Source organism: Salarias fasciatus, chromosome 15 (genome assembly GCF_902148845.1).
Source record: "Salarias fasciatus chromosome 15, fSalaFa1.1, whole genome shotgun sequence".
Lineage (NCBI taxonomy): Eukaryota > Metazoa > Chordata > Actinopteri > Blenniiformes > Blenniidae > Salarias > Salarias fasciatus.
In genome coordinates, this window is record NC_043759.1 from 4,126,882 (window position 1) to 4,144,480 (window position 17,599).

Below are 17,599 nucleotides of genomic sequence, written 5' to 3' on the forward strand. Positions count from 1 at the left end.
TTTTCACTCCAAAAACTCAAAGTTCTCAAAAAATCACTTCAGATAGGCTTCAGTGTGGGATAAGGCCCTCAGATTGAGAGGAGCAGGGATAGACAGCAGGTGCATCCCTCAGCAGATGTCTGAGAAGTCAAAACCCCGCTAGCGGGCCAGCCAGCCATTCAGCAAGCTCATTGGCTACCAGCCCTGTCAGTCAAACGTTTCCACCGAAGTGATTGGCTCAGAATTCAATGATGACGAGCGATGACGACCGACGACGTGGGTCCATCAGTCTCGGCAGCGGTTGGCTGGTTAGCCGTTGGAGGGAGGGATAAGTCACTTGATTGGTTGATGTGACGAACAGGGCGTTCGTCACTGGTGAAATGCACTGCACTTTGCACACAGACACTTTTTTCTATCATTCACATTGCACTAATGCACACAGCACTTTAAAGAAGGCTAATTTGCACATTAAGAATAATTTGCACAACGATTGTCATTTTAAATTATTTATTTATTTATTGGAAACCGTTTGTCTGTGGGTCTGGTCGGGCGTGGCGGCGGACCTGCAAGACAAACAAATGACAAATGAAATTGGAAACGTGCAATATATGTGCTTGGTTTTAATTAGCTTTTCTTTTCGGTGTTGTCATGCATGCAGTGAGTGTGGAGAAGGTGTTGGGTGTGTGAATGTGGTGAAGTGTGTGTGTGATTTTAACTCACCTTTCCGCTCTTGTGTCCAGGAGTGGTGTCCAGCCAAAAGATTCCCCGGGGGACAGACACCACTAAAGAAAGTTCTGGGCTGGACCAAGAGTGGAAATGGATGGGGGGTGGTTTCACGGATTTTAGATATGGTTTAGGATTTCATGTATTTATTTGGGGTCGTTAGTTTATCCTTAAGTATGGGTTTTGTTTTCGTTAGGTTAATATTATGAGTTTATAGTGGAGGATTTTAACATAGTTTTAGAGATCTGATATTATGTTTTATACGTCCTGGAGTTTTTATGGTTTTAGCCTATTAAGCTGGGTGTACTTAAGGGCCCGAAGACCCTCAGTAGAGGGAGACCTGTGATTGTGTTGGCGGCAGCTGTGAGCTGTGAGCTGCAGCCCGACTCCGGAAATCCTCCAATGCACCTTTTTGCACTTTTGGCACTTCTGAACTTTATCTTTGATTTTTGCACGAGAAAATAAAAAAGAAGTGGACCACTCAACTTCGACTCATCTCTTCGTGCTCACTGTTCCTCCGCCGCTCACACCACGCTGTTTACAGTTGAAATATGATGAATAAGCAACGGAAACCGTTCAGTCGCCATATTGGATATCCTCAGCGCGAGTGAGAGAGGTCTGGATGAAAGTATCTGATAAAAAAATGGATTATTATCGGACGCGCATGCGGAGAGACGCGCCGCGTGCGCGCGTGGTGGCGCGTCTAATTCTGGATTATTTGCTTATTTCAAGACATGTTTTGGACAAAAGGCTATACTTTCTAGCTTTGGGCATGCTATCGCTTGTTATGTACACTGAAGACTGACACCAGTATGAGCCAGAGTGAAGTAGGACTGAAGCCCCGCCCACTGTGAAACCGAAAGTAGTAATCGTTGTTTTTTCAGTCACAGCAACAAGTGAAGAAACCGATTTTTAACTCGTGTTAAATGTTGATTTAAATTTCTGTCTGATTCTGTGAATCAGAAGAAAGCAGCTGTCAGGTTTGTGATGGTGTGAATAAAAGAGAAACAGAGAAGTTAAAAAGTCTCCTGGTCTGTTGTGGAGCTTCTAAAGAGCTGACAGATTCTCACCTGAACTCTCTTCACGTCTTCTTACAGACTCTTTTCCATGTGTGAAGAAACTTGAGGAGAGAAGAAGCTGCTCTGTGTTCCTCTCAGTCCTGCTCTCAGATCAAGACGAAGTGTTTTCTCCTCTGACACACCCAGAGGAGGAGACATGAGGGGAGGGAGGCTTTTCCCAGAAATCATGTGTTCTGGTTGTTTATTCAACATGAGAGGAGGCGGAGCCAGAAACATTTCAGCAGAAGACCCAGATGAAATATTTGCTTCTGTTGGGGCAACATGAGTCACGATGAACAGAACAATAATGTGTCTAAAGTTCTGTTTGCAAGAGATTATCACTACCTGTGGATTTCTGGTAACTCATGAAATATCTAGGTGTTACTTGTAGTGTGTTCACACAGGATAAGGGAATTCTGTATTTTACTTTCATTTACTGAAATTACAGCCTGGATAAGATGTGTGAATGTGCCATGTGTCCATGCAACGCTGCTACAAGGGGAAAACACACACACACACACACATATTGGTTGAGCAAAGAGTCATCAAATTGTGAAATTATTAAACTAAAGCTATTTTGAGGTCTCTTTCAGTAAAGCTTCAGAAAAACACTTGGTAACTTCAACTCTTTGTCAGAGCTGATAAACTGTCTGGTTCTGACGGTCTGTCCCACAATCTGCAGACACCAAGTCAATCACTGCTTTCTGTCCACTGCCTCCAGACTGCTTGGACAACCGTCTCCAACCTGCTCTGTCCTCCTCTGCTCTCTGTGTCTCTCCCCTTTCACACACATCAGGCAGGTGCAGCAATCAGCCTGGAGCTGAACACACACCTCATACACCTCTGCAGGAAAATCACTCAAAAATAACATTCCTTTCACAAAATAAATGAAATACATTAAAACATTGTAACCATTCAAACACACTGTAAGAAACAGAAAATACACATTCAAATCACTGTTTTAATCTTTTCTAACCTATTTATTTACAAATTTAGATATATTTTAATATTTGACACTGGACAATAGCGGGCTAAAGATCAGTCTGCAGAGACATTCTCACCACCACTGGTCAGCCTGATCATAAAATGAGAGTGTTTGTAATGTGTCGTCACACATATGTTGTGTCAGAGTGACGCTTATGTGAAACCAGAACACAAACTGCATCCATTAAAATTGAACATGTCACGTTGGTTGGAAAGGAGGGGAAGTAGAGCTCCAGGTTTAGACTGGAGAACAGGACATGAGCAACAGATCCTGGTCTGACTTCACGTGACCTGAATGAAAATGTTTTCTCATGAAAAACAAGAAGCATTATCCCTTTACACACACTCCCACTGCACTCTAATAACTTCCTGCTTTAACTAACCTCACTTGGTTACAAAACAAACTGTCTTGGTTTATTTTTTTCCTTCCATTGTTCGTCTCAGAAATGTGTTTTGAACATATTTTATCCAGGATTGATGACTAAATAAAACACCTACAGGTTTAAAATTCATTAATGCTGAGTAGTTTTTGACAGGAGTGTTGTGTTCCATGACTGAAAGTCAACATGGAGTTTGAAAACAAAATCTGACTTTTTATTTGGTGTAAGACATTTTCTCCTATGACAGTGTTGTTCAACCTGTGGCTCTGGAGCCACATATGGCTGTATAGCTCCTCAAGTGTCTCCCTGAAGGTTTCATTAAATTTTCCACAATCACTATTGAAATGTGATAAATGTAGCATCAGACGCAGTTTTTTTTTGTGTGTGTGTGAATCATAACTATATATGAATGAATGAATGAATGAATGAATGTCTTTATATATGAAACTTTATCAGCTGCGTTCGCCTCATTTTAAAGGTTCAACATGTTTTGTGGCTCCAGGTAAATTTGATTGGGTGGAAATTCATCAGAATGTGTCTTTTGGTCCTGAAGGTTCCAGACCTCTGTCTCATAATGGGGGGCCGTGGTCTCCTCTGATAATCCTCACCCCCCCACGCAGCACGCTGTGGTTCTGGGAGGAACCTTCAACACTGTCACTGCAGCTCTGGAGGACACTTTACCTGGTAACACCTGCAGCTCCGTGTTCAAGACAAACCACTAAAAATATCAGAGCACTTCCACACAGTGATGATCAGAAATACCCAGCAACTGCAACGACTGAGAAGATTTTAATACGTCTAACTTTATATTACTAATTGTCAAGTTCTCCTCCCTCCTGTGAGGCTCAAATGAGTCTTTTTCCTTCTCTTATTTTGAAGTCATTATGGGCAAATGGGTGAAAAACCTTAAAATGTAAAAATATAGTGTTCAGGAAAAAACAAATCAAGAATCAATAATCAATATAATCCAGAAGATAGTTTTGAAAAGTATCTGAAAATCTGAAAATTTATCTTGGAAATCAGGATTAAACACCCAGAAGATGTCTATATTCTAACGGACTGTTAAACAAGCATTTTACCTTGACGAACTTGATCAGCTTTAAATCAAAGTGAAAAAATCACAAAAATCAAACAACTTTTCAGCTTTAAACTTTGCTGAACTGCTCCACATTTTTATCAGTACATTGATCCCCACATTGTAAAGACTGCATGACATTTCATCACTTAACCAGTCCATAGTTCACAGCAAGTCCAGGAAAGCTGCAAACATAACAGAGAACTGGAAGCTCAGCGGCTCCTGTCCCTTGTTAGGAACAAGCTTCAGTTTCCGAGCTCTTTCTCCCATCAGTTTGCACACAATGCTCCCTCACAGCCTTCTGAGCTGAGTGCCTCCAACAGGAAACACACTCACACATAAACAGACGGAGTAAATACGACACTGTCCACGGTGCTGAAACAACATCCACATGTTTACTAAACACATTGCCCCCCCCAACACAGACATTCAGATACAGACGCGTGCATGCACGCATGCACGCACTCATACAGAATGTAAATGTGGTACTGTCCTTTGTGCTGAAAGATCTACAAACATTTAGTGCAAACATTCTTTCTGTACCTCACATGCACAGATTCACATAGGTACGCATGCACATACAGTCTCACACAAACAGACACCCACGTTCACATGTTAACAAACAAATAGAGAGTACATACAGTACTGTCCCTGGTGCTGAAACTACAACAACAACACTTAAGTAAACACAAACCCAGGGGGGTATTGCACAAAACCAGGATAAGGGATTAAGCCGGCAAACTGTGGTTATCCTGTGGTGATCTTGTGGTTATCCTGGACGAAGTTAGCCTCAAGTCGATTGCACAAAAGCTGGTCAAGTTGATCCCGGACCAGTCACCGTGGTGATTTATTCTCTGCAGCTGGCTGCTCCACAGCAGGCTAACGACCCAGGATAAGATTAAACTGCTGTCAACAAAGTGAGAAATGGGCGTGGTTTACAGCATTTCCTTGTTTTTTCCACACATTACATCATTTATCATCCTGCAGCCAAATCTTACAACTGCAGTCGTTGCATTTGCAGGGTCTGGTTGACTTTAGTATTATTTTGTTGCACAGATTATATGAAGACCAAAACAACTTTCAACACAGACATTTCAAAATCCTTTCTTTATTAATACAAGTCCTACAATAAAAGGTTCACAATTGTTGTAAAGAAAATGAAAAAAAAAACCTTAATGAAATTGGTACTAAACCACACTGATGTAAAAAAAATAAAGAATAAGAAATAAAATACAACAACCCTTGTGAAATTTTACTGTTTCGTTTTACAAATACACTATGTTCTGTCATACGATTTCCTCTTCTATTTAATATTGGCTTTATTGACCTAAGGGGGAATTGTGGAAATTTACAACTTCTATTACTATTCTACTGTCTTCTGACCTATTTAATATTATGGAGAAATGCAGCTTGTGACTCATAATCTTGCTCTCCTGAACAGACATACGCTAATGTTCATGCAAGGAATCTTTGAGTATCTCTGTGCAGAAAGACAACTCCTGATCAGGCAGAGCGGCTGTGCTGGACAACAGGAGGAACACCGGATCCACATCAGTGCGAGAGACGCAGAGGCCCAACCAGCCCAAACCAGCTCCAGGGATGTGTGACCCCAGAAGAATGAAGATATCACCCAGTCTGTGAGCGGAAGATTTCATAAATACACACACATTAGATTAGACATCACTTTTGCTCTGACTCTGTCGGTGAGCGCTGCTGGAGGACAGACTAGGGACACAGAGGACCAGAATTCTGTCTCGAGGCTTTGCACAAATAAATTGTAATCAGCGTTGGAAATCTGCACTGGGACTCTTTATTTCTGCACTCTATTTGGGATCCAAGAAAGAATCTGTAAGGTACGAGGAGCAATCGGAGGGGAGCCCAGCCCGGCACCGGAGGGAAGAAAACTCCTTCCTCGACAGTTGTCATTCTCCTTTAATAAAGGGGTAAAAGATGTGAAATCAACCTCAGAAATGTGTCGATATTCAAAATGTTTCAGATCATTCCATTGCAAAGAGCTTACTTTGTAGTGATATGCAATATTTTAATTTTGTGGGGGAAATTTGTTTTATTGCGTTAATATATGTTGTTCAGAAAGAAAAAGATTTTAAAAAATATAAAAATTCCATTGGGGCAAATGACCTGTTCTACACTGATATGAAAATCCTCTGAGCTTCTGGACTCAAATGATATTAATGAGCTGCAGACTTTCCAATAAACGATATTGGTTACACTGCTATTGTGAATAAAACCAATCTTTCTTTGAGTGTGTTTTATTGAGTACTTGGTTTGAGTCGTGTGTTTTTAACTGCTTGAATTCAGATGACCTTGAGTGACCTTCCATTCTTAAAGCAGAGGATTTAATCTGATGTGGGTCCATCCTTTGGAGCTGGAACAGCTTCAACTCTTCCAGCTTCAGGAGTGTTGATGGGAATGTTGAAGCGTTCTACTAGAACAGGGCTCACTCCGACTCTGGATGTGGTTCCAACAGACTTTGCTGGACGGATTGGAAAGAAAAATCAAGGTGGAAGTTCAGAGTTCCTTCAGAAACACTAATTCATAAGGACCCATAGTTTAGGACAGATATGAGACAGGAACCTCACAGAACAACCAGTGTGTGTTGAACATGATGATAAATAACATTTTTCTGTCCAATATGTTCACAGGTATCAAGAAGTCACAAGCAAAAGGGAGATAACACGATGGCACATGTTAAATCCAGGCAAGTTTATTCATGTCGATTACTGATTCATCATTCAATAAATGGTAATTTTTTCCCCCTCAGAAACACTTGTTCATATCATCACAATGATCAAACAGAACGGTGACATGTTCATAAAGAGAAGCAGTGAACTGAACTCGTGGGGAACCATCATGGAGCAGTTCATTCAAGCTGCTGTTCATTCTTTTAGCCACCAGGAGGCACTAAAGAGATCAGTGTTGGAAAGCTTCTATCCAGGCTTCAGAGCTTCAGAAAGCTTCATTTGTCCATCAGGATTAAAAAGAGCTTCACTTCCAGCCTCTCAGCAGACTGACAGACTCAGACTCTCAGTCAGACTCTCCTTCAATAAGTCCAGCTGAAACCAGACTGGTCCAATCAGGACCGGCTGGACTGGACCAGAAGACAAACATCATACTGGGATCAGAAGAGTCCTTTCCTCATCGTCTCCGTTGTTGCTGACAAAGACTTGAGGAGGTTAGAAAACGTCCTGAAACTTAAACTGACCATATATTTACAAAGTGTTGGAGGCTCCGTCTGTGAACCCTGCTGAACTCCACTGATGTTCTCTGGATCTCTGATTGGTCCTGACAGGACTGCTGTCAGAGACAGAGACCATCCTTCCTACAGAGGACACAGACTCACTGAAGAACCAGAGGACCAGAATCCAAATCCAGCATAGAGAGGTTGAGTGAATGTGGTGTTGAAGGTGTAGAGGTGGATCAGAGAGTCAGAGGAGACTCTGAAGAAGGACAGAGAGCCAGCAGGACAGTCCACATACACTGCTACTCTACCAGAGGAGGAGGAGGAGGAGGAGGAGGAGGAGGAGGAGGAGGAGGAGGAGGAGGAGGTGGGTGTTATTCTGTCATTGTGCCTGACATAGTAACCTTGATCATAGCAGATCAGACTCCAGGACTGATCATTCCCTCCAAACACACACTCCTGACTGTCTCCTTTCCTCCTGATTCCTCTGTAACTCACTGATATATAAACATCTCCGCTCCACTCAACCTCCCAGTAACATCGACCACTCAGAATATTTCTGCACAGCAGCTGAGGACAGTCATCAAATCTGTCTGGATGATCAAGATACAGCTGCTCTTCCTCCACATGTGTGACCTTCCTGTTGTTGTTGGACAGTTTGATTTTTCTGCTCATTGAGTGTGTTTCCAGTTGAAGTTGAGAGAAATCTGATGGAGAGAAAGAGAGAAAAATCATCCTCTAACACATGTGATGGATTTCTTCTCTCTGGACTTCCTGACATGTTGTTCATTCAGAGAAAGTTTAATGAGGAAACTTTTTGTCAGACTTCTCATTTCAGTAATGTTTGAATGAATCAAAACCTTTGATTGAAAGACAGACAGACACTGTTTGGTCCTCATCAGTCAAACTTACACTTCCTCAGACCAGGTTTTAACCTCTGCTCTCCACCATGGTCCACCCTGCAGGAAGAAAGACAGTCAGAAGGGTTTTCTCTCCAACATGAGTCCTCACTGCTGTTCAGCATGAAGCAGAGCTCCTCAGTTTGTCAGAGGGACACAGAAAGTACTGAGTGAATTAATAAGTTAGTAAAATAGATAGTGAACATACCAAGCTAACTACAATACTTGACAAGTAAGAGACAGGTTTTCCAGCCAGCAAAAATCCTGGCAGATGAAGTAACTGGACCACAGTCCACCTATTTAGGACCACTGTTGTGGACAATTTCAGTCTCCATGATGAATTCCTGTTGTGTGTCCATACCTGAGAGTCTCCAGACTGCACTGTGGATCCTCCACTGCAGCAAACAGCTTCTTCACTCCTGAGTCTCCTGGATGGTTGTAGCTCAGGTCCAGCTCTCTCAGATGGGAGGACTTGGAGCTCACAGCTGAGACCAGAGAAGCACAGCCTTCCTATGAGACCAGACACCCTGACAGACTGGAGGCACAAACATGGCATCAAGTCAAGCAGGAAGAAGGAAGATCCTCCACATGATCTGCACCAACATCAACCTGATCAAGCAGCAGCTGGATCCTGACCTGAGAGCTTCCAGTTTACAGTGAGGACTCTCCAGTCCAGAAGACAGTAGCTTCACTCCTGAATCCTGCAGGTCGTTGTTACTCAGGTCCAGATGTGTCAGACTGGAGGACTGAGAGCTGAGGACTGAGGACAGAGCTCCACAGCTTCTCTCTGACAGCCCACAGCAGCTCAACCTGAAGAAGAACCAACAATGAAAACCAGATCAATGTTTCTCATGGACTCAGTTCTACATATTTGCTCATAAACCACGTACAGAGCTTTGTTGGAGACTTTGACCACTGGCAGCAGCTTCAGAAGAGCCTCCTCTGAAGCAGAGTATTTCTTCAGGTCAAACTCCTTCAGATCTTCTTCTGATGACAGTAAGATGAAGACCAGAGCTGACCACTGAGCAGGAGACAGTTTGTCTTTGGACAGACATCCTGATCTCAGGGACTGTTGGATCTCCTCCACCAGAGAACCATCATTCAGTTCATTCAGACAGTGGAACAGATTGATGCTTCTCTCTGCAGACAGACTCTCACTCAGCTTCTCCTTGATGTACTGGACTGTTTCCTGATTGGTCTGTGAGCTACTTCCTGTCTGTGTCAGCAAACCTCGAAGGAGACTCTGATTGGTCGGCAGTGAAAGACCCAGGAGGAAGCGGAGGAACAAGTCCAGGTGTCCATTTGGACTCTTCAAGGCCTCGTCCACTGCTCTCTGATGGAGATGGTGGAGTTGAAGCTGTTGTGAAGATTGCTGAATGGTTGTTGTCTCTTCCAGCAGGTTGATTCCAGACTTGATGAAGGTCTGATGGACATGAAGAGCAGCCAGAAACTCCTGAAGGCTCAGATGGATGAAGCAGAACACCTTGTCCTGGTACAGGCCGCTCTCCTCTCTAAAGATCTGTGTGAACATTCCTGAGTACACTGAGGCTGCTCTGAGATCGATGCCACACTCTGTCAGGTCGGGTTCATAGAAGATCAGGTTTCCTTTCTGCATCTCCTCAAAAGCCAGTTTTCCCAGAGACTCCATCATCTCCCTGCTCTCTGGACTCCAGTGTGGATCTGTGGCAGCTCCTCCATCAAACTTGACCATCTTGACTTTGGCCTGGACCACCAGGTGGTGGATGTACATCTGAGTCAGGGTCTTGGGCAGCTCTCCTCCCTCTCTGCTCTTCAACACCTCCTCCAGAACTGTAGCAGTGATCCAGCAGAAGACCGGGATGTGGCACATGATGTGGAGGCTTCGGGAGGTCTTGATGTGGGAGATGATCCTGCTGGCCTGCTCCTCCTCTCTGAACCTCCTCCTGAAGTACTCCTCCTTCTGGGGGTCAGTGAACCCTCGGACCTCTGTCACCCTGTCCACACAGTCAGCAGGGATCTGATTGGCTGCTGCAGGTCGTGTGGTGATCCAGAGGCGAGCAGAGGGAAGCAGTTTCCCCCTGATGAGGTTTGTCAGCAGAACATCCACTGAGGTGGACTCTGTAACTTCAGTCAGGAACTCAGTGTGCTGGAAGTCCAGAGGGAGTCGACACTCATCCAGACCGTCCAAGATGAAGACCACCTGGAAGTCTTCAAAGCTGCAGATTCCTGCTTCTTTGGTTTCAGTGAAGAAGTGATGAACAAGTCCCACCAAGCTGAACTTCTTCTCCTTCAGCACATTCAGCTCTCTGAAGGTGAATGGAAATGTGAAGTGGATGTCCTGGTTGTCTTTGTCTTCAGCCCAGTCCAGAGTGAACTTCTGAGTCAGGACTGTTTTCCCAATGCCAGCCACTCCCTTTGTCAGCACTGTTCTGATTGGTTGAGATCTTCCAGGTGAGGCTTTAAAGATGTCTCCTGGTCTGATGATTGTTTCTGCTCTGTCTGCTGTCCTGGATGCTGTTTCAATCTGTCTGACCTCATGTTCCTCATTGACCTCTGCAGCCCCTCCCTCTGTGATGTGGAGCTCTGTGTAGATCTGGTTCAGGAAGGTGGACTCTCCTGGTTTAGCGATCCCCTCAAACACACGCTGGAACCTCTTCTTCAGGCCACATTTCAGCTTCTGTTGGCTGACTCCATCAGATTTTCCTGGAAATAAAAATAAAGGGTTCAGTGTGTTTGACATTGAATGTGGAAATGAAAGTAAGTTGTTGATGTTTCTCGTCCATCTGATCATCCAGCTCTTCAGTAGAGACCAAACAGCCTCTGATCTGATGTGAATGTTTGCATGATATGAACAGCAGAGTTCAGGGAGAGACATTAGACCATTGTTGTCTCAATTTTTGATGAGTGACAACATAGACTTTTGGTTGTGTTCTTTCCTCCTTTCGCTGGCTTCCCTTCCTGCTTCCCATGGTCCCGGTACTGGTTGATATCAGCTGCTTTCAGTGGAGCTCCTCAACTCCTAATGTTCATTTCCATCTGTGGTCTGACTTCGGACTGTTTTCCATCTCTTGTTTTGGACTGTCTAGCTCAGGGGTCTACAATCTGCGGCTCTGGAGCTACATGAGGCTCTTTAGTGCCTCAGTAGCGGCTCCATGAAGCTTTCACATTGTGAAATGTGATTAAACATTGAACTTATCTTTATTATAGTGTCACATACTGTTATGCCACAGCACGATTCAACATGATTTTATGACTCCTGGTTAACAAAGGGCTCAAAGAAAGGTACAAATAAAGAGGGGAAAATGATCTAAAACCACAAGAAATAGGGTAAAAATGATGGAACACATGAAAAACTGTAATCTGTAGAATTTCTAAAAGACAAGAATTAAAGCCAGTTGGAAAATGCATGAAAAACTTCTTAAAAAGCGGTAAAATGGTTGAAACAGCTAACATTTCTAAATAGTCAACACAAAATTCTTGAAAAGGGGAGCTAAAGTTTTAAAATCAGGTGCAAAAAGATGGTCAGTATAACAACATGTTCCCTACTCTGAACTGTGGTTAAATCTTCATCGATAGTTTGTGCGTCTAAACTAAATTCGAAACTTCATAAGACTCATTTTATGGGCTCATAATAATAGTAATGATAATAATAATAACTGGAACTGCAAGAAGTGCTGATCGGGGGCCAAGCCTCCCACGTAACTCGGACCCCGGATTTCTTGAAGCCCGCAGAAGCTCGCCACGAGGGACTCTGGGCTTTCATGCCAACCAAGGACCTCAAGTTTGGTGTTTCTAGCATTCATTATGACCAAGATATGCAAAAGTTTGTGTTCAGCCAATTAGCTAGTAAAGTTTAGTCAAGGGTCATTTGCACGTATTTTGTTGGAGCAAGATTCTTTTGATAACTTTAGGTCAGAACAAGCTGAAGACTGTATCTGCCAAGTTTCGCGTGGATCCGACAAAACCCCAAGGAGGAGTTTGAAAAAATATGTTTTTCAGTTTTTGCAATCTCGCGATAAAAACTCATGGCAGAAATGGGCGTGGCCTAGCCCAAGAGATTCAGTTCTACTCAGGGAATGAGAGGATATCAGTTTTTGAAATGTGCGACATACAGCGTGGGAGTTACAGCCCAAAACACGTTTTGGGCTGTAACTTTTTTTGATTTTTTGTGTCCTCCGTTGGGGCGAGGTTTTGGACCAAGCCACCATATTGCACCGCCCTCCCATGTATGGTTTGGTCTGCAGCAGGACTTTTAGGGGCATAATAATAATAAAATAATAAAAATCTTTTCAATTACAATAGGGTTCCCAGCATAGCTGGTCCTGGGAACGGCGTATGCATCGCATACGCCGTTCCCTGGCCATCCGTGGCTTGGCCCCCTAATAATCATAATAATAGTACATTTAATGTCCAAGTGCCTTTCAAGGTCGTTGTACAAAGATAAAACAGGTAAATAAATGTAGCTTCAATGACAGAAAGTCACAAAAATGGATCTTTTGGTGGTCAAGGTTGCAGACCCCTGTTCAAGCTGCTTCTGTCTGAAAGTTTCTATGTCTGATCTGGAAATGCACTCTGATCTTTAGACTCTGTTCCTGCTCTCTGCTCTCCAGTCTCTCTTCCACCTGAAAGCATTTCTCTGTTTCATCTCCATCCTGTGAAATGAGATCAAATCCTCTTACTGCTCCACAGACGCTCAGCCAGCTCCTCCTGCTTCATCCTCCTCAGGAAGTCCAGTGTGATCCTCACTAATGACTCTCTGCTGCTCCTCTGCTTTTCATCCTCATCCTCTCTCTCACTCTCTGAGCATTCTGGGTAATCTGGACTCAGGAGCTTCTTCATCTTCTTCAGCTCCTCCTTCATGAAAGTCACCATGTTGTCCTCCAGCAGCTGGAACAGAGAAACATCTGGAGTTATACAGATGGAGATGTGAGTGTAAATCCAGGATGGACAACATGTGAAGCAGAGTCAGACTTCATGTGGATCTCCAGCAGAAACAGCTTCAGCATCAGTGAAGGCTGGAAGCTGGATGAAGGTTGGACTGTTTCACTCTGGACCTGAATGGATCTAAGAAGCTGAGAGTCTGCTTTAGGGCTGCACGATTAACCGACACCTCATCGAAATTGAGGTTTAGCTGCTGCGGTAACCGAACCGCACAGGGCTGAGGTTTATAGAGGCATTTGAGTGACAGACCTATCCGCCAATCAAAACGTTCGATTCTCGCATTCCGGCCCATCGGCCAATCAGAAATGACAATAGGAAGCAAGTATGTATGCACTGCACTGCTGCAGCTAACTAGCGTCAGGTTGCTAAAAACAAACTGTGTGCTTTGCGGTGTCGTGAGGAGCAAAAAGTTTGCATTGTGACTCATTCTCGGTGTGAAAATGGCTGAGATGACAACAGAAGAGGGAGCAGAGCAGCTGGTATTATAAAGAACTGTAGTTCCGTTGTTTGGACTTACTTTGGGTTTGAAAAAAACGACGTGGAGCAAAAGCAAGGAAAACTGTGTCGCCGTGCAGCAGCCAGATCCAGAGGAGACACATCTAATTTATACCAACACCATTACACAATTAATAGAAACGTTGACAAGTCGCAGGTTATTCTCTCTCTCACCCGATCGCCCCACAGCCCTCATGTGGATGCTCTCATCTTTCTCCATGAAAACATGAAGCTGCAGCCCAAGAATGTGAGGGAAGATGACCCAGAGTAGGATTACTAAACTGAGTGTGATCTAAGAATATTACACCAATAAGCATTTTTTTTTTACCCTTTATCTTTAGAGGCTGGCGAGTTCTTTTTTTTCTTTTCTTTTCTTTTTTTTTTTTTTTTTTGCAAGTTGAAGTTGGTTTCTGATTGGTGCCTATTTGCGGTTCTGGTTTTTAATTTCCATTTATTTCACACTGAAAACTGTTACTAAATTAAATAATGTTCTGTGAACCATGCAAGCAAGACCAGTATTGAATTCCAATTTGAACAGCATTGAATTTTCATTAATTTTTTTTATATTTCATTAAAACGCACTCTTTTTTTCCAAACGTGATGCAGACGCGCACGGTGGCGCCTCGCTGCTGCTGCCTGAAGCTTTGTCAGGTTAGTTTACGTTAGGTTATTTTATGTGTCAACTTGAGCAAGACCATGTAAAAGTAACAGCAATTATTATTTTACCATAACTTTAGCAGTTTTCTGCATTTGAAAGTATAAAATGTGAAAATCACAAATCGAATCGCAATCGCATGATTGGTCAGAAAAATTGCAATTAGGTTTTTTGTCAAAATCGTGCAGCCCTAGTCTGTTTCATGTTTCATCTGGAAGTCACAAAAACGTCTTCTGTCTCACTGATGTGACAGTAAAGTGTTGAATGGAGACTTGTTCTCACCATAAAGATGGAGTCCAGATGTGTTTGATGCTGAGGGGCGGAGCCTCCACGGAGAACCTGGGAGCTCTGCTGGCTGACGCTGCAGAAACATGTTGACTTTGTTCAAGCTGCTGTTATGATGATGAATCCTGACACAAACACTGATTCTCACCCCTCATCAGCACTTCCTGCTCCAGGTTGAAATGAAATGGGTTGCATCCTGGACCCGTCACTCTTCAGGGACACACAGCTGGATGGAAACTCAGAGTCAGAGCTGAAAACAAACACAGCATCAGGAACAGACTGAGTGGGAAAATGGGAGGAAGATTGGAGGATAAAGGGAAGAATTGAGAGTTTCAGACTCTGATGATTCTCTGAGTGAGAACTATTGAACAGTTAGAAACTTCAGCAGGATTTTAGCCTCAATGACATGTGACTGAATCATTTTTTTAAATAAAGACATGAAATGCAGACAATGGGAAATAAAACTCACTGTATTTTAAAATCAATTATGTTTTCCTTGGACCAGTCACTCTTCAGGGACACGCAGCTGGGTTCAACTTCAGGCTCTGACCTGATACAAAAATTCGAAGATTTTAGACGCACGCACGCACACACATACACACACACGTTGGGTATGGCTATTCTTGTGGGGACCTTCCATTGACTCCTATTCATATCTAACCCCTTACCCTATCCTGACCCAGACCAAGCAATGCCTGACACTAAATAAATGTTTTTGCCCTTTTACTTTTTTCAGGAACAACAACACCGCCAAGAAAACACTGTTTCCCCTCATGGGGACCCAAAAAATGTCCCCACAAATTGTGCCTGGTTTTCCTATTGTTGTGGGGACATTCCCCCCCCCCCACTCACACACACACACACACACACACACACACGCTGAAGATGGAGGTCTCACCTCTGATCTGTGGTCTGGTTCTCATGTTCTCCACACAGAGTCCTTTTAGAGGGAGGGACTCCCTCCTCTCTGTCCTCACACTGATCCATGGCAGAACACACACCTACACACACATACATGCACACAGTTAAATATGACCATTTTGACGGCCCGTCTGATCTACAAACTACTGTTGAATGTTCCTGAAGGAGACCTGATTTGGGTCTCCAATAGAAAGTGTCCCAGTAATGTATTGAAAAAACATTTGTGTATGTGTGTGAGTGTGTGTGTCTTGAGTCATCCTGACTCAGGATGAAGTTTGTCTGGATGTTGTCTGGAGAATGAGTGAGGTTGGAATTAGGGATGGGACGAAATCTCGTGTCACGAGATCTGGCGAGATCGAAATGCTGCGAGATTGAGAAAGTTTATATAAAGGCAAAAAGTCTTTATTAACTGGAATATTGACGGAATAATACATTACAAGGCGCACAGCCATATAAACACGTGCAAACCCCTGAATATGCTCATCTTCATATTTAAAAACCCGGTCGAAAGGGACATGAAATACTGTTCTGTGCATGTTGTATCCGAAAGGAATCTTGGTCTTTTGAGTACACAAACTACTTGTGATACAGTTTAATTGATACGACATAAAGAAAATGTGCGGAAACGATCGTTCAGTTCTTCTCTTGTATTGAAAAAATGGTGCATCGCATCAACAAACATTTTACCACGTCTTGCCGGCTCACACTCTTTTTCTAACAACATGCAGAGAGAGCCTGCAGCGGCTGCAGACCTTCTTCCTCTGTGGTGTCTGTGTAAAATAAGGTTGAAGATGCAAACAGCACACCTAGTGGCATGAAGTGCAAATGCAGTCATGGCGTCGTCTGTGCGCCGCGGTTTGAACGGGAATAGGCGAACTAGGCGGTCGCCGAGGGCGCAGTGTAGAGCGGAGGGCGCCGTGGCCGTACAAGGGGCGCCCCGACGCTCCGTGTTCCGTGAAATGAGACTGCTTATAGGGTGGAGGTGGAGTGACTGTCGGTCTGGTGCTCCATCATCAACCTCATGCTGAACATCTCCAAGTTGAAGGAACTGATCATCGACTTCTGGAGGCGCAAACTGGATCATTCAGTTAATAAGAATAATGGGGACAGGGTGGAGATGATGCCAGACTTCAGGTTCCTGGACACCTCCATCAGTAAAGACCTGACCTGGACTGCTAACTCCACATTGATCCTGAAGAAGGGACAGCAGAATTTAATTCTAAAAAAAAACTGTTCTGGTTCTGTCAGTCTTTATGTTAGCTATTGATTTTGGTTTTGTCAGTCTCTGTGTTAGTTATCGCTGCTGTGATTTCGGATTGTTTTCTGTTGTATGATATGTTGTATTGAATTGTGAATTATGCTATCTTTACCTTGTAAATAAACTACCCCCCAATTTGATATTGGACCTTGTACAATCTGTAAACCTTTATGTTTTCACTGTTTCCTCTTTTTTCGTGTTGCACTGTTTGCAAGAGCTGCTTCTATTTCAGATTTCATTGAGTTTTATTTACAGTGACAATAAGTGAATTCTGAACCTGATGTCAAACTTCACTCCAACACAAACTCTGAATGTCCACAAGCCTCCAACACCTGGCTCCACCAGAAAATAATCAAGCACATGAATATTTAGTCCATTTCTACACAAGGTAGGTGTGTGTTCAAAGGTCTCAGCACACAGACAGGAGTGTCACCAACTTACACTGTGTGTGTGTGTGTGTGTGTGTGTGTGTGTGTGTGTGTGTGTGTGTGTGTGCATGCGTGACATCACTTGTTCAGTACATTGAAGACTGACATCAACATGGGCCAATCAGAGTGAAGGAGGGTTGAAGCCCCGCCCACTGCAGAAACTGAAAGTATGAATACTAAACTTGTTTTTTTTTTGTTTTGTTTTTTCAGCCACAGCAAAATGTGAAGAAACCATTATTTAACTCCTGTAAATTTGGTTTAAATGTTTGTCCAACACGTGAATCAGCAGCTGTCAGGTTTGTGGTGGTGTGAATGAAAGAGAAAAAGTTAAGTTAAAAAG

General features: G+C 43.4%; 1 pseudogene; it reads right to left on the reverse strand.

The window, feature by feature from the left end:
• Window positions 1-6,791: 6,791 nt before the first annotated feature.
• Window positions 6,792-11,231, reverse strand: LOC115402058 (NACHT, LRR and PYD domains-containing protein 12-like; annotated as a pseudogene).
• Between the last annotated feature and the right edge of the window lie 6,368 nt (window positions 11,232-17,599).